This window comes from Triturus cristatus, chromosome 7, assembly GCF_964204655.1.
Source record: "Triturus cristatus chromosome 7, aTriCri1.1, whole genome shotgun sequence".
NCBI classification, from domain to species: Eukaryota; Metazoa; Chordata; class Amphibia; order Caudata; family Salamandridae; genus Triturus; species Triturus cristatus.
Genome location: NC_140590.1, coordinates 1,191,231,127 through 1,191,258,751, shown reverse-complemented (window position 1 = coordinate 1,191,258,751; position 27,625 = coordinate 1,191,231,127). Strand labels below are relative to the sequence as shown.

Genomic DNA, 27,625 nt, shown 5'->3' with positions numbered 1-27,625 from the left:
TCAAATCCCAGGGCCTTTGTGTAGAGTGTCCTGCTGGAATCTACCCATTTTTGTAGTAGACCAAATTACATTTAAACAGTTTCCATCCAAACACATCAAGTTCATGCTGGACTATTCCAGAAATGGGATGACATGGGCTTTAAAGGGGACATTCATCTAAGAAATTGCCACATGTTGTCTCCCCACATGTTCCCTTCATGACTTGGGTGATCAAAACACCTGGGAAAGCCGCAGATTCCTTCAGGTAGAATTATCCCCAGGCGTGAGACTGGATCCGGAAACTTTTGCCACAGCATCCCTGCGTGCCGCGGGCGGGGCGACATCACGCGACTCCGCCCAGGTGTCGTCCGCGTACATCACGTCAGCGAGATCACATAAGACCTGCCCCGGCGCGCCTACGTCAGTTTTTTCCTATGCCGCGTGCAACGCGGATCCGTTCCTTGCTGCGGGCCTGTTTAAGGCCCCCCTTTCCTCCATTCTTTTTTGGTGGGAGCAGTGTGCGAATGCCTTCAGGCTTTAAAACTTGCACGTTTTGTGGGCGTCTTATGTCGGCGACGGACCCTCACCTCATTTGCATGTGGTGTTTGGGGGAGGATCACGGCACCTCGGATTGTGCGGCATGCCAAAAGTTGAAGCCGAAGTCGCAGTGGGAGCGCCAAATGAAACTTCTCTCTGCGCGTCTCTCCAGGTCGACGTCCTCCCCTTGGTCTGCTTCGGTGGACGGCTTCAGGTCCGGCCGGGGTCATCGTCCTCGCCTTTCTCTGATGTCACGTGGGCTAATGGGGACTTTAATAAATCCTTAGTTCCCTCTTTGATCTCCCCAATTGCCTTTTCTAAATTCCCAAACTGTAGGGCTATTCTTTTTAGTCTCTAGTAGTGGCGATATGAAAGATCTCATCAATTTTTCAATAATTTCGATATTTCCCAATAGTTGAGTATCTAATGCTTCATGTGTTGGGAGGTGTAATGAAGTAGCCAATGTAGGTAGTATGGGTACTTTGGATGAGGAGGTCTTGGAGTTACCAAGATTAATTAATTTGGTCTTATCTCTCTTTGGTCCACTCCCCCTCTTTCTTCTTTTTTTCGGTGGAGGGCCTTGTAGTCGAGAAACTTTCGGAGTGCTGATAGTTTTTTGTACGATCTGTGGCGTTAGTGACAGTGCGTCTGGCAAAACATCTGGCTCTAGTGTTGAGTTACTACAGGAAGGAGATAGAGTTATAATTAGATCATTGTTTGGTTCAAATGGAGGGGAGCTATCTCGAAGAAGTAAAGCTATGTTGTCACAGAGAGAAGCATCAAGGCCCTCGCTTTCGCGAGGAGTACTAAATTGCGATGACATGGCTGGCTGTGACGGGCCCAGAGATGAACGTTTGTTCTTAACAAACTCGACAGAACGACGTCTCTCGGCCCGTCGCTCATCAAGAGCGATATCCCTATCAATTTCTGTGGTGGGCCTGATAACATAATTATCTAATGTTCCTCGGTTGACAACTCCTCCTGCCAAGAATTTCTCTTTAGAAACAGGTAGGGTCATAGTACGAGCTAGAAAAGATGTATGTGGGAATTCAGATCGCACTAGCAATTAAACACTTAACAAATGTAATAGTACGGCTAACAGTTTAGCAAGAGGCAGAACAAGGGGCTATAAACAGATCGAGTTACAAATACTGTGTACGAAATAGTCATACTCAACAATTGTTAGCAGGTCTAAGGGGGGGGGAGGCCCAGCCCAGCCTCCTCTGGCCTCTGAGGGCCACAGAAGGCCCGCCCTTTGCCCAGGCTTCGAACCTGCGTCACCCGCGCGAGTCCCGCGACGCGGTGGCTCTCCTCCGGTTTTATGCACCTCCGGGCGCGGAAGAGGCGTGAACGGCTTCCTGCCGCGAAGAGTCCTCACTGCGGCCGCGCGGGTTTGCTGATGCGGCGGCAGTGGCAGGGAGATAGCGCCGAGAATATAGGCCAGGGACGCCCAACAGGTAAGGCAGTGGCACAGCAAGCAGCAGACAGAGCCCCCGCTCCACCCGGGCTCTCCTCCGGTTTAATGCGCCTCCGGGCGCGGAAGAGGCGTGAGCGGCTTCCTGCCACGAAGTACACTGGGAGGTGTAGTCCTCACTGCGGCCGCGCGGGTTTGCTGATGCGGCGGCAGTGGCAGGGAGATAGCGCCGAGAAGATAGGCCAGGGACTCCCAACAGGTAAGGCAGTGGCACAGCAAGCAGCAGACAGAGCCCTTACTTAATTCCTCGACATCCGAGCTTATCGATAACAGTTTAACCTGTTCACTATTTTTGAAAAAAGTTTATCTGGAAGCCCCGTATTTCAAAGATGAATGTCTTCTAGTTGCTTTAGGGATCTTTCCAGGTGAGTGGACCAGCTGAAACTGCCTTTCTGTATCACAGACCAAAGATGGAACTTTAGCGTGTTAGGGTCTGCCCTTTTTAGCTTGTTACAATACGAGAGCAATTCAGCTTGAAGAAGTTTACAGCTAGTCATATTGAACTCGAATCTTCACTGAGCGTGAGCGGTGGCATTATTTTGGGCAGATTTATATAGCGGGCACTCGACGCAAAGGTATTTGAGCGCTTTACATGAGCACCAGTTACGTTACAGAAAGACACATTCATTTTTGGTAGGCACGTGGAGATCACGTGATTTGCCCAGAATCAGAGGATGTTGAACCGAGGCTTGAACCTGGTTCCTCAGCTCTAAATTCGGCAGCTCTGGCCATAAGGCCACATCCTCTCCCTTAATGCGGGAGTCTAAATGCATTATCTCAAGACAGTCATCCAATTTGTCCCTAAAAACAATCATGCCATGCAGAATAGTTGGAAATAATTTGCACTCCATGGCTTTACACAATTGGGTAGTATCGGTCCAAGGGACATTCTTTAGTAATCACCAAATGTTGTGTGTAAAGAATTTGTCGCATTCACAATTGATTTCTAGTGCCCCCGCTCTCCTCAAACCATACCCCTAGGTATTTATAGTGCATCACTTTCTCAGTGTGTTTTTTAAAAAAATGTCCTATTTTATTTGAGTTTTATATAGCGCAAACTCGACCCAAAGGTATCATGAGCACCAGTTGTGTTACAGACTGACACATTCTTTTTGTTTGGCACAGGAAGATTAAGTGATTTGCCAAGAATTACAGGATGTTGAGCGTCCCTGCCGAGACTCAAACCCGGTTCCCCAGCTTCCAGGCCGACCGATCTAGACGTTAGGCCACATCCTCTCTGTGTTCACTGACAATGAACCAGTAGCCCTTCTGTTTTTTATCCTTGCATAATCTTTTGTTTTAGACATTTTGATTTTATTCTTGTTGATAATGCAGCATTTAGCTAGGTCGTCCAGTTGCCTTTGTAGGCCAACACCAGTTAGACCCAACAAGATAGAATCATCCGCATACTGTAAAATGTTACTTTTTAAAGTTCTTTTTGAAGGAGGGACATTACATATATCAGCAAGATATCAATTGAGAAAAGGGGAGCCAATATACAACCTTGTTTAAATCCCTTATTAGTGGGAATTACCCCTGATGTGACCCATTGGGCGGTTAGTCTTATCTTCACCCACGTGTTTGAATATAAAACAATAATTGCATTGAATAAAGGTCGAAGGATACCCATTTGAAGTCCATGATGGCAGCATATAACAAGTTATCTTTATTGGCCAAGGTATTTTACACAAGGATGGATAGTGGCAGCAGATTATCCTCCATATCACAGCCTTTTGCAAATCCGGTTTGGAAGAAAGGAATAAGGGCCTGATTTAGATCTCAGCATATGGGTGGATTTCCCGTCTGCGGGAATATAAATCCCATAGGACTTAATGGGATTTATATTTCGGCAGACAGGATGTCCGGCACTGTTGTGACGGAGTAACCCATCCGTCAAGATCGGAATCAGGCACCAAGTCTTTACTCTGTGGCCCACTTGTCAAGTTCTTTTAGAAATAATTTTGTGTAGATCTTGCCTTCTATATCCAGTAATGCAATGAGACGAAAGTTCTGTGGGGCTCTGTTTCACTCCTTTTTATGTATAGAAACCAGCAGTGAACCTCATCAGCTAAATCGTTCTTGTGGCCAATGTGGTGGACACTTACAAGTTAAGATCCCCCACTGATTCAGTTCACAGCCAATCACACCATGTAAAAAGCAGTGGTTGTAAGGAAAGGATTCATCCAGCCCACCTTCTTTAATTCTCCGCCGAGGGCTAGACTTGTACATCCAAAAAAACTCTGTATATTTCATGGGAGGTGATGGTTAATTTACCCCCCCCCCCCCCCATTCTACTAACTGCATACTGTTATCCTTCAAACATGAGACAGTTTTACTATTTGTAAGTTTGACAAATGTGTTTTCATTGCTTTCTCCTCCTTGCAGAGGCTTGAATGCGACTCTCTGAATATCAGTGGAGCAAATCAAATTAAGGCGTGGAGGGGCTCAACAAAGTTTTAAAATATTATTTCTGTTTAAGATGTCTATCCGACCTCTGGACAAATAATCTGGGTAGAAAACCGCATCCTTCTTCTCACAGATCTCAGGAAAACTTGATGTTCATTTTCTAGGGCCAGAACCCTGGGATTATAGTTGAACCATCAAATGATTTTAGTTGTGGCTTATTAGTTGCGCAGAGGGGAGCAACTTGAGTATTCCCCATCTTCTCTGATAATGTGGGTAATCCATTATCTGAGTTTAGATGCTGCTGGTTATTCAGCTTGCATGTTTCCAATAGGGTCAGGTTTATTACCTACGATTTCTAAAGGATGATGGTTAACGAGCATTGAATTAGCTTTAGCTCTAAAATCTAATTAAATGGAATTATTTCCTGTGGATTTTCGAGCCCTCAGATAGTCTATGGGCATTTAAACCCTTATATCAACAAGCGGCGTATGTACTATAGCAAATGCATCACCTTCATCCAATTGGTCTGCACAATCTTGACCGATAAGTTAGATCATCTTTGATTCTTGTGTTAATTCTACAGTTGGTACTTCCACCCCTTTGCCTAGAATCAATGATTTTTTTAAATCACAATCTTCAGTCAAGATCTTGCCATTATCTGATGTGACCCTAAAGAAGCATGAGGTGTCTACAGTGGTGAGTCCTTCTCACATGAAGCATTTTGAGACTTTGCTTTTTTATCCTCAAATATTTTGTATAGTCAGAAATCCTCGGGTAAACAGAAATTAAGTTTATTCTGAGCATGTCTTTCTTTTTATTGAACTTTTTTAGGTGTTTCTTATGCATCTTTGAAATTGTAACTAATTTTTGCTCAGGCTTTCTTGTTTGTCTCGGCAGACCCTTAGTGTGTCCCACTGACCTCACCACTCTAACTTTGCCTTCTTCCCTTTTACCCACTTGTGGCGAGTGTGCAGTAACCAGTAATCTAGACAGTTCATTACAGGCAAGGTTGTTATCTTTCCCTACAGCACGTTCTTTTTTTAGGCCATAAGTCACTGTTTGCATTATATCAGATAATGAAGCCAGCTTGTCAGTAACTGAAGAACAAAAGCACGCCTTCTCCAGCTTTTTATTCTCATTCTGTACTTTATATATTAAAGAATGTAAATTGTTCAGTTTAGAGTCGATAGTGATGTAAGTTGTCAGCGTTTGGAGCAACTCAATATGGGTGCCCAACTTATCTGATTGGGATGCGGACACACTGAATAATTGAAGACATCAATGCATCTAGTATTGACCACCTCACTGGTGGTGAATTAACATCATTCTTATGAACTATATGATGATCTGCCTTCTTTGGTGTTTTTATTAGCACTAATAGCAACATCAGTACTGGTTGCCGGAATCATATCAATATCTTAAGATGTTTGTATCATTATCTGTGCACGCATCTACCCTTTGATTGTCCTTATCCAGGCCTCTCTTCTTGTATCTCTCCTTGTCATCATTTACACCCTCACTCTTGGAAGATGATTTATTAAATACATTGGTGAAAGAGTGCTCATTAAAAACATGAGTCATCAAATTATCCAACATTTTTCCAAGAAAGGAGCATTGATCGGGGGAACAAACTGCCTGCTATTTACTTCTCGGGACAAGCAGTTGCACTTCTCACCATCACGTAATCTGGCAATATTATCACCATACATTGTCATTGGGGTTCACCCATCAGGGAGATAATAGTAACTAGAGATAATGGTGGGTCTGGCGTTTGATTTGCAGGTAACTTGCAGGGATCTGTTTGGTGTGTTTGATCGTCAATTAGCTCCCCTTTGATCCTTGAGTCTCAAGCCTTAACTTCAGCTTTGCTTAAATCTCTGGCCTTACTTTCAGGTCCCAGGGCGAATGTGGGAGAAGTGATGGAGTTTTCGTGCCTCACATAGTCTGCGAGCTCTACTCGATCTGCTTGCTTTTCATGGTCCACAGAGTCGATATCCGATTAACATTTGACCTCCATTATGCTTTATTTTTACTTGTTTAATCTTATTTTGGGTCTACTGGGTCTTCTAAACTTGCAGCATATTCAGTAGAAAGACCTTTACAGCTCATATTGCCTTGTTCTCTATTATCACCTTTATTGCCGCCTTGGGGCTTCATTGAGGACTCTTTGATTCACGTGAAAATTTGGAAGGTTAAAATAGTCTGTTATGCCCCTCATCTCTTTATGCAATCAGGCCATTGAAGCCGGGCTTACTTTGTCAGAAGTTGATTCGCTGTTAGCACTTACATCATCACCTCTTTAGGGTCTTTAGTAGCTTTGTAGCTTGCAGCTTTCTGGTTTTATTCAAGCATTGGTGGGCTTGCAGCAGGATTGAACTGCGACTTCTCATTGCGACTTCTCATTGCGACTTCTCATGATGTGATGCCGTAAATGCTTGTTGGCTAATGTTCACTGTCGAGCCTTCGTGAGGTGTAATGAGGATACAATTGAAACATGGCTAATTGGTGATAAAGCGAAACATGACCAAAAACAAGAACAGAAATAGTGGCTTCAGATAATTGATTTCCAAGATGTAAGTGCAGAAATAAGGGAAACAAAGGTGCAAGCCGCTAGATGTTCTGAGGTTCTCCTCCTCTTTCCACCAAATGGCCCCAGGCACGAGCACTCCAGGCGTCCTCTTCAGTGTCTCACCTCCGGTGTACCGGACTGATGGTGTAGGTATAGGTGTTAGAAAAGTGATCGGGGGCATCAGCACCTAGGCTGGCTGCTTCCATGCTCTAACTGGCTGCTCTCCCCATCAGTTCCTAGTGCATCGCATGCCACTGCTGCCGCACACGAGCACCCTAACTATAGTAGAGCTGATGCAGGCTCACCCCTCGACTCCACGGACGGGGTGTCAGGTTGTTGCTGTGTTGCGCTGATGCAACCTCCGAGTCTTTAGACTACTAGCTCCGTTCCAAGATTACTATCCAACCTAGATCCACATCCTTGACCCACAATTGTGCTGCTTCTGTTTGCAACTCTCTTGCCCCTAGTTCATCCACATTTATTACCATATAACTGGTTTTATTTGAGAAAAACATAGAACCCAGTTGGTATATTTAGTACTCTGTCCCTATTTTGCCTTCTGAGATTCCTCATGTTTATCCTTAGAATACCATTTCCTCCAAGGTGCCATAAATTGTGTTGAAGTGTCATCCAAGAAGGCACTATAAAGCGATTTTGGAAAAAGTGCAAGGTGAACTGTTTGAAAATAAGTTAAGAAGCATTTTATATTTTTTATTCCAGCTTGGGCCCAAAGCAAAGGGAAGTTTAAACTGGGCAGCTGGCAACCTTTGAAAGTGGTGGGGTGACCAAAGTGTCACCATGCTTCCAAAAAACCAAAATAAACACCTACTCCCTCCAAAAGAACATAATAAAATTATGCCTCCTTCCACCCAGAATAAAACTACACTAACAATTTAAATGAATACAATTTAAATAAATGGTACTTACCCACTGCCGCATGTCCTCCTCTGAGAAACTGCAGTCTGCTGTGGAGCTCTCCTAATCAATCCAGACGCTACTCTTATGCTGTTAGCCAGCATGGGAGAAGCTCTAGGATTGGATGGAGAAGGTTGATGAACGCTCCTTCAGGACCTGGAGGCTTATGCTTGCTCTCCAGCCAACTGTCTAAGACATCTAGGTTGGAGAGCTGAAAAGTGTGCATGTCAGGCTGGCCGTCGCAAGACAGTCGGCCAAACTGGCATGCACACTTATGAGCATCCAGCCAGCCACTGCTCCAGTCCTCTATTATGCCAATCTGCAGCAAAGGACATGCCCTGCATGTCTCTTTGCTTGTGGGCACTGCGGCGAGCACATCAGTAAGACAAAAATGGCAATAAAATCCTTTTTCATTGCTATTTTATTTTTTCATGCGTGGCTCACAGTGGGGGGCGATGATCCCCTGCCCTCGTAGAGAAACCGCAGCTGAATTTAAACGGCCATCAGCCTTCCTTTTGTTAGAGAACAATTCTGGTTGAAAGCTATCTTCAGCCTTACACCTATTTGCCAATGGAACGGGGAAGCAAAGACACACAACTTATCATTTCACAGGTACTTAAAAGAAACTAATTTGGAGAACATTTTTTGACTTTATGCAACCCCTTTATGTAAGAGATGTGCATGCATTGAAAGAATGTCAGATGTGCCAGTACATACAAGTATTTACACGAGCAACAATTTAAATAACACTTGGTATTTTTTTATTTAATACTATTATAGCGCTTCTCATCTGCCTGTAGGATGTCAGAGCACTTTATATCAAATGCACATATTATACATTGACAATAAATTTTACAAGTGTGTAGTGTAAATCAATGTATTGGATGTTGCATAAGACAAAGAGGGTTTCAAGGTGTAGGAGTTAAACATTGTCTTTAGCGGTAGAGACTATATGCTAAGATTGTATAGCTAGGAGAAGCACAAAGTCTGGATTCAAAACGTAACATAGTGCTTGGGGTTCTCCTTTTTTTACTACCTCACAAAATATTTTTAATCCGCCTTGTAACAGATTGAGAAAAAACAATAAGGTTCTAAACCCATGCTTTCCAGTGTGCATGCAGGTCCTTGATACCAGGCCATAGCTCACTGTGCTGTATTAGAAGGACTGCAATGTATGAACTGCAAATAATAAAAGAATCTCTGTCAAAAACAGTTGACAATCAGGCTTAGCTACATAGGTAGTCATCGGCGTGTTATACAATGTGCTTTCAGGAGACACGTTAACCCTCAATAGCCTTTTATATCACTTTAAGTCAACACTCTGACTAAACAAAACACAGACCTCTCCAGTGAGTGCTTTAACCGCCAAAGTTATCTTACCACTATTATTCCCGGAGTTTACTGGACACCCAAAGCTCTCTGTAGCAGGTGCTTTAACCCCCATAGGATATTTTAGAATGTAGACTTTGCAACCAATTAAGGCAGAACAGATTCTCAATCACATTTCTCCTTGGTGCCAATTTATTTTTGACAGAGTTTAAAAAAAAAAAAAAAGTAAGTTGACTTTCAGACTGATTTTCATGGCTCCACCCCTTTTGACTTTAACCCATTTTTCTTGGCCACATTGATCCCTAAGTTATGGGTTCCCAGAGTAAAGTTTTTACAATTCCATCGCTGACCCTTACAAATAACACATGGAATCATGTATTTTTGGACTAGCCTATTACCTCTGCTCAGAGAATGGGGAATAGCCCGTAAAAGTGCTCCCATCAGGTTTGCATTTTTACCCGTAGCACACTGGTTTAGCCCCCTACCCCACCAAGCAGAGCCTGGCGGAGAACGCGGTTAATCAAAGGCCCAGACAGCATAGTATGCCTTGGGGGTCTGGAGCCTTAACAAGGTCTCCCAACACAGTCCAGGCTTGAAAAAGTACTGACACTGATCCCTTCTGCCAGCACAGGGGCAGAAGACGGAAGGGCACGTAAACAATAAAGCCACTAGAAAAGGCGCCAAGAATATAGAGGCACCAATTAGGGAGACAATGGGAGCCCTCTAGAGCACTTAAAAGAACCTTTGGGGGTGTAGCAGGGGTGGACTAAAGTACGCCAGTAGTTCACAATGGCACTTGCTGCACCTCGAGGATTCTGCTCAAAGCCCTGATCACAGTTGGATTGTCAGCACATTGCTTTCACACCCACTGTTGTGGATTAGGGGCGGCAACCACTGTCGTGGGATAGAGCATGGACCAAGAGGGCATCATGAGGTTGGGCCTGCGGGAATCCAGAGTATACAAATCCTACATTAGGCATGATCAGTACGAAGGATGCTCACCATCTTCTATTGTCGTTCATGAGTCATCCAGCAGGACAAAAAAACATCAAGAAAGGGGTTTGTGTCATCAGGCACTCCTGCATTAGCCGGCCGCTGCAGTGTGCGAGTAAAATTCAAAGGGTTAGGGGTTTGTCTTCAAATAGAGACTTCTAGCCACAGATTCCTTACCTTAGAATATTCCCCAGGCGTCAGACTGGAGCCTGACATTTTTCTGTGCAATCTCCTTGAATGATGGTAGTTGGCGTTGATCTGCTCCGCATCAGCGTTGTAGACCTCAACCACGCCAAAAGTGATGTGTGTGGTGCCTATGTTGTTTCCACCCCAGTGCTCTAACCTCAGTTCCTTCTTTTCCGCGCCATCAGCGCAGATCAGTCAGTTGTCTTTAAAACCAAGTGTGCCTTTTTTTCTCAATTTTTAAAAAACATGTTTCCAAAGAAACCTGTAGGTTTTAAGCCTTGTGGTGCCTGTTGCAGACAACTGCCTGTGACAAACCTCTACTTGGTTTGTCTTTGGTGCCTGGAGCAGATCATGGTTCCAGGGCCTTTACGGAGTGCAAGACCATGCATCCGAAGGCTATCCGAGAGGGAGCCATGCAGCTCCTGGCTGCTTGACACATGACTCCACACTGATCCAGGTCCTGGTCGTAGACAAAGGTCCCGGGACCCTTCTCGCAGTCATTCATGCCTGTCATCGTCACACTCCCAGACTTAACTAAGGAAGTCTCATAAAAAGAACTCAAAGGGTTCTTCAACTTCTCAGTATCCAGTCCAAGTTTCGGGCTAAGGCGTGGGAACTACGCCACAAGTTAAAGCCCCGCTCCCATGCCGATGCCGTGGAGTCTGGGATCTGATAGAGACGTCTAGCCGCAGATTCCTTAACTGACAATATCCCCAGGCGTCAGACTGGATCCGGAAAATTTTCCGCATCAGCTACTCTGCGCGCAGGGGTGGCGCCGCCCAGCTCCGCCCTGACGTCGTCCACGAACATGACATCAGCGGAGCCATATATGCCCCTCCCGGCGCGCTGACATCCGTTTTCTTCTTTTTCGCGTCCGAGTGTGGTTCCTGGAAAAGAGCAGTTCCTTGGCCTGGTCTTTGGGCCTTCTCCACACCATCAGGTGTTGTGGGAACTGTGCAATGCCTTCCAGCTTTAAGGCTTGTGAAGCCTGTGCATGTCAGATGTCTGGCACTGACCAGCACCTCATCTGTATGTGGTGCCTGGCCATGCACCACGACTCCAAGGACTGTGACGCCTGTCAGAGGATGAAACCGAAGTACTTGAGGGAGCGTCGCATGAAATTACTGGCCGCACGGATGTCCGGTCCGGCTCCCTCCTGCTCTTACTCTCTGGATCGGGCTCGTTCCAGAGGTTGCTCCTGCGACCGCCGTGCGACAACAGGTAAGCGTAAGCACAGGCGTCTCTTATGGAGATCCTCCTCCGTTGTCCGTGCTGCTGTCGCCCATTCCTCTCACACTCTGGGCCATGACCCAGAGCACAGCCCTACCCGTCTCTCAGCGCATAGCCCTGTGCGCCGTCCTGCGCCAACGTCGACGCCGGAAACTACCCCAGGCTTGACGCCGGCCCTGGCACCTTGTGCTTCCTACAGACAGGTTGCACTAGGATTGACGTTGGTCGGTGTCCCGGTCGCGTCCTCTGTGGAGGTCGTCGACGTCCAGGCGACTGCTATGCGGCGTTGATCGACGTCGGTACCAATGTCTATTCCGCTTCCCTTGATGGTTGCTCCCCCAGACTCCTCGGGTGGCGATAGGTGTCCAACGTGGCATCCGTCGACACCGGTATTATCTCATTTGGAACCTGATGCTTCCCTGGACTCCCCAGATCAAGGAGCCAGGGTGCAAGTGCCCTGTGTTGCCTGGCCTTCGGCTCAGTCTCTGGCTCCTCCACTCCTAATGTCTAGTGGCAGGATTAGCCTTCAACCGTCTCCTACTGACGGTTTGTGTTCCCCTACACGGATGGCAACTGAATCTAGTGCTGCCTTCACGCGCGCTATTCAGGGGGCGGCTGATGTACTTTGCTTTCAGCCGCCTGTGGTGCCTCTACTTTCTGATCCTTTATTGGATCTGCTCCATTTGGAGCTTATTGAAGTAGAACCTTTGCTGCCCTTCAGGGACTCTCTACTTGACATCCTGAGTGGCACATGGTCATGTCCCTCTTCTCGTGACCCAGTTGATCGGGCTATTGCTCATAGGCACCGCCCTGCTCCATGAGATCCTCTTTGTCTGTCTCTTCCCCGAGCGGCTCAGGGCCTAGTTGTTCAGGTGGCTTTTGATTTACAATCTTCACCGTCTTTGCCATTGTTACCTCCCACCAGGGAGTCTATGTGGCTGGATGATTGTGGTCGCCGGCTTTTCGCCTCTGCCAGCGCAAGCATCCGGGCTTTAAATATGGCCTGTGTGTTTGCGCGCGCATCCTCCGCTCTTTGGGACTCAGTTGCTCACCTTCTCCCTTCCATTCCAGAAGGGCCACGGACAGAATTGCTTCGTCTTCTGCTGCATGGCAGAAGCATGGCACAATTCTCCCTTAAGTCTTCACTCGATGCAACTGACTCTATAGGACGTGCCCGTACTCGCACTGTGGCTTTACGCTGCTATGCTTGGCTGCGCGACAACTTCCCTGATCATATTCGGGATGCCCTCCAAGATCTGTCATTCAATGGGGTGGATCTTTTTGTCTGGGCCTCTGTACTACCGGCACCTTATGGCCGCGGATTGACATGCTACCACTGCTGTCACTTGTCTTGCTGGTGCAGGTTTCAACAGGGCTCCTTTTCGCAGTTGTACATATTCGACCGGTGTGAGATGTCTTTGTCATACCGTTCCAGTTACGAGGTTTTGCTGCCGGCGACACGTTGCTTCGGCAGCTCTCTCTCTCCTCCTCTCCTCCCCCCCCACCCCCTAGGGTCAGCTCCACTTCATGCGAATTCATGACCTCCCTTTTTCCTCCAGCATATCTAGTATATGTTTTCTTCCATGCTGGCACTGTCGAATAAGGGTCAGCCTCTTGCTACTGCTGCCCCATGTGTCTTTGCAGGTGCAGGCTCTACAGTGCCCTTTTTTCCACTATTCTGCTTGGTCGACTGGTAATTGCTTTTTCTTTCTGTCGCCACCTCGGGTCCTGTGGATCCCTCAAACCCTTTTTCAAAGTTATATCCATCTCACCTTGCCACGGGCATCCTGGCTCAGTGCTTTCCTTCCTTCAACCCAGGAATACACAAAGGGGTTTGTGTGCTGTTCTTAACGGCTTCTGGTGCCTTTGCCTCCCAGTGTTTTTTGCTCTCTTTAGAGTTTTATGGCCTGGTGGTTACCTGCGCTACATTACTGCCCTCACTATGGTTCATCCCAAAGGTTGACAGTACTGTTTTACTCACCTTATGGATGACTAAGTTCTCTCGGGAACTTGGTGGGGTTCAGTCTCAGACCCACCTCCTCCATGGGTATGGCTTTGGTATGTATTCTAAGTTAAGGAATCTGCGGCTAGACGTCCCTATCAGATGTACGAGTTACTTGCCTTCGGTAATGATGTATCTGGTAGAGACATAGTCTAGCCGCAGATTCTTTAACGCCCACCCGTCCTCCCCGTTCTGCAAGGACCTTTTAAGGTTGGGGCTTTCTATACTCATCTCCCTTTGGGTGGCTTGCCCTGTTGCAAAGTGATATTCTCTCACTCTGACACAGACTGCTTCGGTCTGTTTCGCTGCTCCATTCCGCACATTCTCAAGATTAGGCGGTATGTTGATAGCTCCTGTGTTCTTTCCAGTCCTTGGCCTGGATTGTACGGTGTGAAATCTATTCATGCTTTTTCCCCTTCTCCATTGCCTTGTGGTCTTTGCCACCCCTGCGGCCTTTTACTTCAGATGTGTTGGCTCTGTACATTTATGGGTCTTGTATGGGGATTGCGACGCATCTTTCTGGTGACGTCTTTGTGGTGACCTCTTCTTAATCTTGTGTTCCGGACTTGCTCTCCTTCACGGTTTTACTGTCTGGATGCGGACTTTCTATCCTCTGCCAGGCTGTTTCTCCACATTCTTGTCTCCCTTTAAAGTTGATTGAGCCTTCGCTCTTGCGGGGTGGCTCTTCAGAGCACTGCTCTGTCTCTCCTGTCAATTTCTTCTATTTTTTCATCATTTTTGCACACTGTTCCCATATTCAGTTTTTTGGTGATGGCTCCGCGTTCTGGCGCGGAACAGTTTCTCTGACGAAAACTGACGTCAGCACGCCGGGAGGGGCATATATGGCTCCGCTGACGTCATGTCCCTGGACAACGTCAGGGCGGAGCCGGGCGGCGCCGCCCCCGGCGCGCAGAGGTGCTGCTGCGGAAAATTTGCCGGATCCAGTCTGACGCCTGGGGATATTCTAAGTTAAGGAATCTGCTGCTAGACTGTCTTACCGAAGGTAAGGAAATCGTACTTTGGGTCCGCCCCCGCCTTCCTGAGTTGCCTGGAGCAAACATTGCCAAACTAATGGAGCTTTATGAGGCCTTACACATGGTTTGGTTCAGGATTCTTCTGTAGTGCCTTCATGTCCCATGGCTCCACGAAGAGGCCCTCGACTGTGTTTCTGCCGATGGATTAGCCCTCCGCGTCAGTCGGATTCTCTGGACCCGTTCCCGGACTGACCTTGGTTGTGAAACATTAGCCTCCACTGGGATTCGTTGCAGTGACACCGTTCATAATTCCAGACTCCGATACAGAGCCAGATCTGTGTTGAACAATGCTGGCATTGGCTCCGATCAGGCTCTCACAATCTGAATCAGAGACAGTCTTATTACCCAGAAAGGCCCTGTAAGGGTTATGATTGGAGGGGGATCTGAGGTTCCCTATAGCTATCCCCGTTGTCTAGAAGAGACCATTGACGAGGATAACTGGTATAAGGCACTGGCTAATGACCCTGGTCTGAATACCTCATCAGACACTGTTCTCCTCTCCCTTCCTACTGTGGCTATGGAGGAAGGGGTCTCCTTTGCAATGGTGGTGCATAGTGCAGCTGAGGTCCTGGACCATTAGCTGCCCATGATGGGAGTCGAGACAAACGTTTTGACAGAGGTGCTTCAACCTGAGCTATCTCCCTCAGAACTCCTAATCCCCTTTCATAAAGTCTGTAATGATATCCTGCTGGGAGCCTGGATCAAGCCCTGCACAGACGCTCCTATGCACAAGCCTGCCGACATTGTCCCGCTCCTGGGGACCCAGCCTATCTTACCAAGCCTGCTAACATTGTCCCGCTCCTGGGGACCCAGCCTTCTTACCCAGCACTGCACCCTTGAGAGCCTGGTGGTCCAGGCCTCTACTTCCAGAATTAACCCTAGCGCCCTCCCTACCGCACCACCGGATAGGGAACCCAAGAGGCGGAATTTCTTTGGGAAGAGGATTTTTTCTTCCACCAGCCTTGCTCTGCAGTCCGTTAACACGGTGTGCTTATAGAGCCGATACTCCCATACTGTATGGGATTAGGTTGCGTAAGTAATGCCTATGGTCCTGGATGAGGCCAAAGACATATTCTCCCATGCAATTCCTGATGTCAGAGACACAGCAAAGTTCACCATATGCTGCGGAACGGATACAACCGACTCGCTAGGCAGAGCGATCGCATCGTCAGTGGCACTCAGATGCCACATCTGGCTGATTTCATCTGGCTTTTCAGGGGATGTCCAGGAACCCCTTAAGGGCATGCCCTTCGATAGCACGTGCCTTTTTGGTGACTGTGCGAATTAGGCACTTGAGCATTTTAAAGATAGCAGGACCAACGCTAGGTCTTTGGAGCTTACTATGGCCCTCACAGGAGCCGCATTCTGCCTTTCTCTCCTTCTGAAGCTACATTAAGGGCTACGGGTCACGTCCTTTCAACCCTAGCCACCAGGCTTCTTAGTCTTTTCATGGCCATGAACATGGCTCCCACAGACCTCATAGGAACCAAGGCCAGAGTTCTACCCTGTCCACCTCTTCCCCAGCAGCAGCCTCCGCCTCAAAGCCTCTTTAGTAAGCCTTTGCAACGTCATGGACAGCCGGTTGGCGGCAGGATCTAGTGCCACTTGGCCAAACTGGCAAAAATAACCTCAGACAAATGTGTGCTTCAGATTGTTCAGTGGAGTTATGCCCTACCCTTTACAGAACTCCCACCGCCTATGCCACCGTCCACAGATCGGCTAACGAAGGATCACCTTTCACTCTGGCAATAGGACTACAGGCTCTTTTTATCCAAAGCAGCCATTGAGAGGGTGCCAACATCAGAAGTAGGTCATGGATGCTATTCCTGCTACTTTCTAGAGCCAAAAAGGATGGAGGCCTTTGTCCTATTCTCGATCTGCTTTCTCTCAATTACTTCCTGAACAATGAAAAGTTCAAAATGCTCACTCTGGCTTAGGTCCTGTCTGCCCTGGATCCCGGAGACTGGATGGTTGCATTGAATTTGCTGGATGCATATTTCAATATTCCCTTCCTGCCAGTCCACAGACGTCACCTGCAGTTTAAGGTGGGTCACAAGCCTGTGTATCCTTTCAGCCTTACCAGCGCCCCTTGGGTGTTCTTGCAAGGGATGGCAGTGGTCGCAGCCCACCTGCGGAGTTAGGGGTTCCAGTATTCCTTTGCCTCAACAGCTCACTGTTTAAAGAGACCCACCTCTAGACTACGGCAAACCTTCTGCCAAAGTCACACTTAACTCCTAGTTAGGCTCTGCATTTCATCAGAGCCATTCTGGACCCAGTACAGTACACCACCTATGCTCTGGAGCAGCGAATCCAAAATATTCAGGCTATGATACCAATGTTTCAACCTCTAGTCTGGATTTCGGTAAGACTGACTCTGAGACTGTTCGGCTTCATGACCTCCTGCTGGTAAAGCATGCCCGTTGGCATATGCAGGTTCTGCAGTGGGACTTGAACTCCCAGTGAATTCTGCATCAGGGGAATCTCTCCGACCTAGTCCAGATATTGGCAGGAATTGCAAAAGACCACCAATGGTGGCTGACGAACCGCGATTGGGTCAGTGATAGACTTATCTCCCATCTCCACCCAGAACTCACTGTGGTCACAGATCGGTCAACCTGGGTTGGGGGGGACATCTGGGAGAAGTGGAAATCAGACGACTCTGGCCTGATCTCAGATCCACATCAACCTACTAGAGTTGAAAGCAATACGCTTGACATTGAAACCCTTCCTTCCATCCATTATGGGAAGGCTGGTTGAAATGTTCACAGACAACACGCCACCATGTGGTACTGCAAGAAACAGGACCGGGGGGTCACAGACCCTGCTCTAGGAGGCTCTGCTCCACTGGACCTGGCTGGAATAGCTAGACATTTTGCTGGTCGCACAAAACCTGGCAGGATCTCTCAACACCAAGGTGGGCAAGCCTTGCCGTCAATACCTTGCGGATCACGAATGCCGTCTTCACCTGCAGGTTATGCAATGTCTCTTTTACAACTGGGGAGAACTTTGTTTGGATCTATTTGCTGTGTACGCGAACATGCAATGTCAGCACTTCTGCGTGTTGGAGTTTCAAAGGCAGCTCTCGCTAGGAGATGCATTTTGTCTCAAGTGGGGCTCAGGACTCCTGTACACTTTCTGCTGATACCATTCCTGTCCCCAGTTTTAAAGAAAATCAGAACTGACAGGGCCCAAGTCATCAAGTGGCCCGGATTGGGCATGGAGAGTATGGTATGCTGAACACCTAAGCACGAGTCTCAGTTCTCCGATTATTCTGCTTCTTTGGAAGGATCTCCTGTCACAGCTGCAGGTCAGGTTTCTGCACCCAAACCTGGGCACTCTCCACCTGCATACGTGGAGCTTTACTGGTGACAGCTGAGAGTGTTTGATCGGCCTCCTGAAGTATGTGACGTCATTTTAGCAACCATGGGTCCCTCGACAAAGACTGCACAAGCCTTCTGATAGGACATATTTGTAGCTTGGTGTGCTGCTAAAATGAATGATCCTCTGTCTACACCCTTAGCTGAAGCTCTTTTCTTTGCATAGTGCCTCGCCCAGCAAGGCCTTGCTTTGGGCATTGTTAATGGGTACCTTTCAGCCATCTCGACTTTCTTGGGGTTGCCAGTTCAACCCTCTGTGAGCAAGTCATCCATTGTGACACATTTACTGAAAGGTTTACAACACATGCTCCCCCCTTTGCCTTTCATTATGCCCCAATCGGACTCTAATTCAGTCCTAACCTTTCTGATGTTTTCACCTTTAAAGCCCATGAACACTCAGATGGCTCACCATCAAAACAGCTTTTCTAGTGGCTATTACATCTGCCAGAAGGGTTAGCGAACTGCAGGCACGCTGTCATTCCTATGTATCCCACTTCTTTCCAGACAAACTGGTCCTTTGGACCCGAGCATCTTTCCTCCCCAAAGGTGTGATTCTCTTACACATCAGCAAGAACATCACTCTGCTGACCTTCTTTGCTCCACCTCACCCCTCCAAGGAAGCAGAAAGACCCCACTGCCTAGATCCAAAAAGAGCGTTATCATTCTATATTGATGGTACCAAAGACATATGGAATGATCAACTTTTTGTTGGGTTAGCTGGAAAAGAGGAAAGGAAAGCAGTGCAAAAGAGAACCATCATCAGGTGGATTGTACTCTGCATCAAAATCTGCTACGCACTGGCCAAGAAGCAACCCCAGGTGGGCTTGTGGGCTCACTCCACCAGAGCAAAAGCTGTGACTACTGCTCGAACTTGCGGGGTCCCAGTCCTGGACATCTGTCAGGCAGCCAGGAGGGCATTGTTGCACACGTTTGCCAAATACTACTGTCCCAGCTGTTGGGTCCGGCGTGATGTGCATTTAGTTGGTTCGGTCCTCCAGAACATTCTAGTCTAACAAGTTCACAGGCCCTTCTCTGTGGAATTATTGCTTGGTTATCTGTTCTATGGTAAGGAATCTACGGCTAGAAGTCTTTATTATATGAACAAGTTACTTACCTTCAGTAACACTTGTAAGGAAATGCCTCTTTTTGTACGGTGACCCCCCAAGTTTTGGTCTTATGCTGCTGGGTTTTTGATTCTAAGTGTGCACTGAGGCCTACTAACCAAACCTCCGTGCCAGTGGCCTGACTCTAAAATGTGTGCTGCATTGGCTATATCCAATTGGCAGAGGCTTAAGCTAACTTAACCTGTAAGTCCCTAGTATATGGTACCCAGGGCATGTAAGTTAGCTGGTCACCCCAGGGATTGCAGCACTGGTTGTGCCACCCTGGGTGTGACACAGGTAAAATGAGTCTCCCAGTCCGCTATTGTAAACTGAAAAAGCAGTTTTAAACTGCTAGCCCTACTTTGCCATTTAAAGCTTTGGCAAAGCCAAACCTCCCCCTGCAGTATATCTAAGTCACCCCAATAGCAGGCTTTCCAAACCCTAACGCAGGATGCAGCGTATTTGATGGGTTGAAAAAAACATGAGACTGTTTGTACTGTGGGAAACTTGGTCGCCCTATTGGCGAGTACAGGTGATTCTCAAGTTGAAAATCAATGTAACAAGTAATTGTGGGCAACTTTTACAAAGTTGTCATGTTTCTTTCAATTTCCTGTGCCCCTAATGGTTATGCAAGGAGCAGGAGCCCAAGACAGCTTTCTGACCTGCTAACGAGACGTACTGACTCCTCCTAGGAAAGGAGACAATAGGGGCCTGCACTGGAGAGAGGTGTTACCAGCCTTTTGCAGGAATCCACACAGGTGTTGGCCCAAAAAGCAAGTGTCAAAGCTGGAACCCTCTTTGAAGAGCAAATGGGGAACACTTTGCAGAGGAGTAACTCCCTTGTTTAGGTGGACTAGCTGGTATCCAGCAAAGACAGGGGAAACCTGTTATCAAACCGTTTTTTCGGGGCTGTGTTGCCCCCTTGGTAGCCAAACCTCTTGGATGGGCTTGGGAGCACTGGACCCTGATAGAGAGGATTGCCAAGTTTGGAGTTGGCAGAATGGAGCAACTTGGGATAGCCAGCTGCCACACTTCCCAGGCAGTGGTAATCAGGAGGGAGGAAATCTAGTGGCAACCACTTCCTACTATAGGAACCCCTGGCACACACAACTCCGATCTCGACTGGACTGGAATGAGGACTTCCCTGCTGCACCGTGGAACTGAGAGGTTACACCGACGTGGACTACACTTGCTAAACCTGGTGGCTAGCAAAGAAGAGGGACTGTGCTTGTTGTGTCCGCTTGTGGAGAAGTCCTCTCCAGAGCCCAGTTGAAGCTAAGAGACTCCAACGGTCAGTCAGCTGTACTCCTGTTCACAGCACAGGGCTACAACATCTGAGCAGCCTGCTGGGGCAAGTTGGTAACCCAGAATATTCAGTCCACCACCAAACACGCCGTTCAGCACCAGAGACCAGGATCTAATGCTAAAAGTTGCAACCAAGTTTGCTGATTCTGGAGAGTTATCGCCCAGGGAAGGATTTGACTGTGACCTTGATAGTGGGTGACTGGAGCACAATGGTCACTGAACTTCTACCAGCACTGAGAAGACTTGAAGAAACGTCGACCCTTTAACCAGGATCTCACCCACCCCAACCAACCCATCATCAAAGAGTAGCTGCAGAAAGACCTCTGGTGACTGCATCTCATCCAATGCATCCTTGAGCATCTTCAGCATCCTGCATCACTTGCATCAGTACCACTTTCATTGGAAATCACTGTAATGGATAAAAGTACCTCAAACTGAGTGAGGACTGTTTCACTTGCTGAGGTATCTGTTTATGAGGACCTAGCTGGTTCCCCTGACTGGCTCCCTACAGGATTTGGTAACTTAACCTCTTGAGTGCCCATGACGAGATGGTCTCGTAATGGGCCGCGGTTGCGCTGTGCCCATGATGAGACTATCTCGTCATGAACCCCGCCCGCTAATGAAAGGGCCGGCACAGGGCGGGGAAAGGGCGGGGCACTCAAGGGGTTAAAGTGACTGAGTGAGCGCAATACAACTAGACCAACTTTTTGATGAAAAAGTTTCCAAGTGTCATATTTGATCGCGTTTGAATGAAATGCTTTGATTTACAATAACTTGTAAGTTCTATATCTCTAGAACCCTCTGGTGGATCTTTTTCGTTGTGGTGTCTAAAAAAACATAAAACAGTCCATTTGTATAAATTGGTGTCGGACTTCTTAAACGTCTTGAAGATTTCTTCTTTAATTGTTTTGGTGCCGTCTAAATGTTATATAAAAAAAAATGTTGTGTGTAAGCTGTGCTGCTCAGGGCCACAGCTACCCAGGGTTGAGCTTGAAGGTCTTACAAATGAAACTAAAGGGATTGGTAACTGTATTAGACAGTGAGGTCGCACAATCACATAATATAATACACCCCATTTCCTCACAACAATTTATATGTGGTAGAGACTTTATCTAGCTGCAGATTCCTTATCGACCCTCCCATCATCCTCATTCTGCGAACTGTGATTGCCTTTTCAAGAGTGCCTTGAGGACCTCACTTGTGCACACTGGTCACAATACCTCAGTACAACCCCGTACTTCTGTCTCAGAAGGTAGTCACGAAACTCAGGTCAGCACGCTGAGGTGTTGCCTATATAGGCATCGCGGACGTCACTTCCGGTACAGAATGATGATGATGCTGAGACAATTGACTCCACCTACCAGCTCACAAGGGGACTGCTCCTAAAACTTTTTGGATCCAGTCTGACACCTCGGGAATATTCGAAGTTGAGGAATCTGCAGCTAGATAAGAGTCCCTTCCAGATAAGGCGGTACAGAGTAACTGTTATGTTAAGTTGTGTTGAGTTGATCAGTAGAGTCACAGTCACCCGGGAGGGTATCCTGTTGCTCCCATCAAGGAACTGCTGAAGGAACACAGGTAACCAGATATCTTGGTTATACACCTTAAGGGCAACGATTTGACTGACATGGGAGGAAAGCAACTACTCATCAGCATGAGGCAAGGTCTTGTGGGGGTAGTTAGGCTCCTGGGCCCGACAACAGTTAAATGGTGCAGCCTCATCCCAAGGTTCGAATGGAGAGGAGAAACAGCCCACAGTGCAGTGGAGAAGTAATAGAGTAAGCTGAACATAGCTACTGGCAAATACTGCAAGTCCATGGGATGGAACAACATCACACATTGGTTAATTAACCTGAAAATACTTGAATACCATGCAAAGGATGGGACTGTTGGCTCAGTGGACTAATGCATCCACTGCAGGGGCCTGTGTTCGACCTCATGGTCACAGGTTCAAATCCCGGGGGTATCCACTCAGCCTTTCATCCATCTGAGGTCGATAAAATGAGTACCATTGAGTTGGGTAACAATAAACATCTGTTATTCAGCGCCAAGAGACCTTGTTGGGGTGAACGTGCGCTTTACAAATACACATGTTAGGTTATATGTTACGTTCTGCTTGACCGAAGCAGGAATAGACATGTTTATCATGAACCTTACAGTAGAGCAGGAACTGGCAGGTTGTCCATAAAGCAAGAAGAAAGTGTGGGGAAGGCCAACTGGATTGAGTTGTGAAGGAGCATAAACTCCTTGGCCACGTGGCGGTGATGATGGCAGTGTGCCCCAAAAAGAACACAACCTTATAGTGCAGACACTTCACTTGCACCCAGAGCACTGCGGGAACCAGCTGAAGGACAGTTGACACCGCAGGTGGTCACCCCTTGCAGGTCTGGGGCTGGAATAGAGAACAAGTACAAATAAGTCTGCTTTGATTTTGTTGATATGCATGAGAAATGAGGATCTAACACCTGTGGATGGGGATATGAATGAAAGTGATAAAGTGCAGCCTTACAATTCTAAAGAGTGTGTCTGAGGAATGTTTAACTTCATCAAAGTAATGCGGAGAAAGGAAAAGTGACTCGATCCCTTGGATTATGTGCTAAGGTCCTTATCGCTGCTAATGTTAAAATGGGTGATTATGTATCTGTTAGAAATGGGGGTCTCTAGTTGGCAGAGTTTTGCACTCTGGCTAAGTAGGGACCCTTATTCTAGTCCGGGTAAGGAAGTCACACAGCTAGGATAACCCCTGCAAAGCAAAGCGATGTGTTGGTTCCTTTATGCCAGGGGAGGTGATGCGTCAGGTTCTTACTTCAGCGCAGAGGAGGTGAAGTGTAGGTTCCTTACTGTCAGGTAAAGTGTTGCATTGGTTCCTTATGGTGCGTTGATCTCCGGACACGTGCCTCGGTTCCTTTTTGCTGGACAACGCCGATGAAGAATTGAGCACCCGTGGACGATGCATCGAAAATCCAGACGCACTGCGGTGATTCCTCAGCGATGAAGTAGGCGCTGTGTCGGAGTTGGAGCGGTGCATCACGGATGTCGGTGATGCAATACTTGAACTCACGCTTCAGCGATTGTTCGGATGCACTGCGATGGAAGTCTGGTGCCTGCGGAGAAAGCCGTAGTCATTGCGCCGATCGGGAACCACGCTCCGGTACTAACAGCGGCGATGCGGCGAAATTCGTAACAATGCATCAGTAAAAACAGATGCTGGGAGTCAATGCGTGGATTTTCTTCTTTAGTTCACCAGGTTCAATTTCCAAGGGCCTAGGGACTGGATTTGGCACCACTTGGCAAGTCCGGATTCTCAGCACGAGACCCCATGCACTGGTAGGTGAAGTCTTTGATGGCCCTGAGACTTAACAGGAGGCAAGGACTCACAAGCCCTTGGAGAACCTTGAAAGCAGGATAGAGAAAGCAAAGTCCAGTCCTTTCACTTTCCAAGACAGAAGCAGCAGGCCAGCACAACAAATCAACCTGCAATGTCAGTCCCTCCTACAGCATCCAGCTCTTCTTCTTGGCAGAATTTCCTTTAGTCTAGAAGTGATCTGAAGTTATGGTGTCACAGCTCCAGTGCTTATACCAGTTTCTGCCTTTGAAGTAGGTAAACTTCAAAGAAAGGTCTCTGTAGTGCATAAGATCCTGCCTTTCCCTGACCTGGCTCCAGACGCACTACTGGGGGGTGCGGTGGGGGTGGAGACAACTTTGTGAGAGGACAGACACAGCCCTAGTCAGGTGTCAGTGACAACTCCTCTCAACACTCTAGTTCAGGAAGACCCATCAGCCTGGTGATGGCCCATCAGGATATGCAAGGCACACCTCCCTTTGTGTGAGTGTCTAGAGTGAATGCTCAAACCGCCCAACTGTCCACCAAACCCAGACGTGGATTCCACAGGCAGGCAGAGGCACAGAATGGTAGACCAAGAAAATGTCTACTTTCTATCTGACTCGCGACACACTAGTGAAAGCCAACAGGGACCGCTGACAGTGGCTGCGGCACCGCTACTCAAAATTATGTTACTGGATTGAATTGACTACTTTACGGGACATCTCCCGTATGGCTTAAATATTCTGCAATTTACTTCCTTTCTAGAATCTTTAATTCGATTTTCGTGCCCTAAAGGGATCTTGGATCTTCATATGAAACATCTTGTCCTGATGATAGTCTCATAGATTCACCTCCCAAAAGACCTAAACGTCGATGCTCTAACCCATTTCCTTTTAGTCTGTGTTAAATATCAAACTCTGGGTATTTTGATCCTATGGCTAGGACACTCGCCAAACCAAATGACCTTAGGAATGGGCTATTGAACATTGATAATTAGTGAAATCTAAAGAATTTCTTTCTTGTTCAGTTATCAATTTTGCTGAAGTATTTCTTCATGTTGAACCCCTAGTGAAACCATTTGTCTTTGATGGAAATACAAAAAGATATGAGATACGTCCCGTTGTGTTGATTTATTTCTCTACTTAATATATAATAGTATTCTGCTTTGAACTTGTTTCCTTACGTCATTATTAGACGTTCAATAAGCACTTTGAGGTGTTTTACTTAAATATTTTTTTTAAGTACATCCCTTGTAGGCATCATTACCTGACTCTTATTCACCCAAGCCCACAGGGGTATTCTGGGTTGCCCATTTTTGTGTTGATACTTTCCAAAAGTGCCATTTTCAAACACTCAATTTAAAAAACAACTTTACTAAAAGATGTATTTTTAAATTGTAAGTTCAGAGACCCCAAACTCCAAATCTGTATCTGTTCCCAATTGAAAGTAACACTTGTAAGATGTTACAAGGCAGCTCCAATGATAACCTACGGACGAGATAGTCCTTGCAATAGTGAAAAATTAAATTAGCAGTATTTCACTATCAGGACAGGTAAAACGCAACAGTTCATGTCCTACCTTTTAAATACACTGCACTCTGGACATGGGCCTACCTTAGGGATGACTTACATGGGAATGTTTGAGCCTGGTAAGTGGTTGGAATTGACTGGTCAAAAAAAAAAAAAGAACATTATGAACGGAATGCTGAACAAATCAAACCTTCACCCCCAGTCAAAGATCTTGGTTAAATCCATAGTTTTTTTTGTTTGCCAGGCTATTCAGTTTAGTCCCAGCCATATGCAAATCTGTCTTGAGACTGCTCCCCATAGGAACAGTCGTGCCCGAGCTGTCAGGCCAGGTAATCCCTGGACCAGAAAATAGCATTGTGGGAACAGTTTCGGGTTATCACTCCTGTCAGCCAGGCTAGCTTGAATCTGGAGGCAGAGTGAGCACGGGACCCACGTCTGGGCATACCCTTCCCACTTAGGACGACAAATAAAAAAGAACAGATGAACGAAATACTGAACAAATCAAATATTTGCCCCAGTCACATATCTGGGTTAAATTCATCGTTTTTTTTCTCGCCACGCCATTCCAGATTAGACCTAGCCTTATGAAGATTAGTCTTGGCCCTGCTCCCCATGGGAACAGTCTGTCAGAAACCCAAGATTACAGATAGGTTTAATTGCGCATCGAAGACTCAAAGTTTGTACACCCCGAGCAATGGAAGGTTCATGGGTGGAGCTGACTCGGAAATGGCGCCAGAAAAGGCCACCAGAACTGAGTAGCTGTTAGCGTTCTAGTGTTTGGCAGAGAACGCGCTGGAATCCTAGGTGAGGCTCGCGCTGCCTAGGAACTGCGCACTTCACCAAGAATTCTAGAGAGTCAGGTGCGCATTCCAGTGCACGCTGACTAGAAGAGTTTCAGTTCTCGCTCGAAGGCTTTTCAGAATCTACCCTGAAGAGTTTTCGGAAGTCAGTAGATACAAGTTCGAAATCCGAGTTCCATGAAGTAAAGTGACTTTTGAGGAGAACAGCAGATCTTAGTTGTGAAAATTTCGCACCGAGTCGTCAGGAAGAGGAAGCAGCGTCAACAGGAGCATCTGAAGGAAGCACAAGAAAAATGAAGCTAAGTTAACGAGTGTATATTTGTCACGTCAGAGAACTGAAGTAAATTACCGAAAGCAATAGTCATAGAACTACTGTGAGGGAAGTGGCTTTACTGTAATTCTTCACAGAGGTAACGAGTAGTAACGACAAGTCCTGAAAAAGAATTGCAATATAGATTAGAACTCTTGAGCAACTACAAATAATAGAATAAGATAAAACCATACTTACCACAGAAATAAGTCGTCGAACAATAGCTAAGTACTGAGAGAGAAATACCACCACGAAAAGAGAAGAAAGCATTAAACACACAGATGAATAATTACCAATAGGAAAAGACCTCAAACACAGTAAGTAGTATACCAAATTAAAATAAATAACGTCAGGTTTAAAAGAAAGCAGAAGTTCTTAACAGATAAATGTAACTATATTACAGGTGTGCAAAAAAGAAAAAGAAGCTGTGAATTAAGGCAGATACCAAGGAAGATAAGACATAGGAGAGTAAAGAGAAAAATAGGAAAGTAAGTGAGAAGCTCAGAGAGAAAGATTTATATGAGGCAGATAAACCTTGGGTTCTAGCTATTTCCTTTTTTTTAAATTGCAGACGAAGAATATAGTTAATGAAATAAAAGCACACACAGAAAAGAAATAGAAGAGAAGCAGAGTTCTGAAATTGGCATGGTAAGGAAATAAGGCAATAGGGGTTAAGAGATAAGAGAGGTTAAGGACTAAAAGTTTATGATAACAATAATTCTTATCTACAGGTTATTTCTTCAGCAAAAGAAGTCTGCTGGACGGACTCCTGAAGGAAGCCGCAGAACAGTCTCTTCTCTCTTGTTATTTTATCCACTTTCCCCCTTCCTCCTAGATAGCCACTCTAGAGACTTGTCACACTAAGCTCTGGATTGCTGTCGGGGTGGATTTGGGAACTAGCATCTCTGTTCCTGTGTAAGTTTGAGTACTGTAATTAGAGTCTGACACAGTCCAGCCCGAACTGCCAGACCAGTTCCTCCCTGGACCAGAAACAAGCATCCTGGGAATGGTGTCAGGGTATCACCCCTCATCAGCCAGGCTAGCTTGAATCGGGTGGGATAGCGAGCATGAGACCCACGTCTGGGCATACCCATCCCACTTATGGTGACAATTGAAAAAAGACCCGAACCCGGTACCATTATGCTTGTTTCCAGTCCAGGGAGGACATGGCCTGGCAGTTTGTCCTGGACTTCTCTCATGAGGAGCAGGGTCAAGACAGATT

The 27,625-nt window shown here is 46.7% G+C and overlaps 1 protein-coding gene across 3 annotated transcripts in view; it reads left to right on the top strand.

The window, feature by feature from the left end:
* Nucleotides 1-27,625, top strand: part of TEP1 (telomerase associated protein 1) — a 1,383,286-nt gene that overhangs the window by 1,128,303 nt on the left and 227,358 nt on the right. The window lies entirely within an intron of this gene.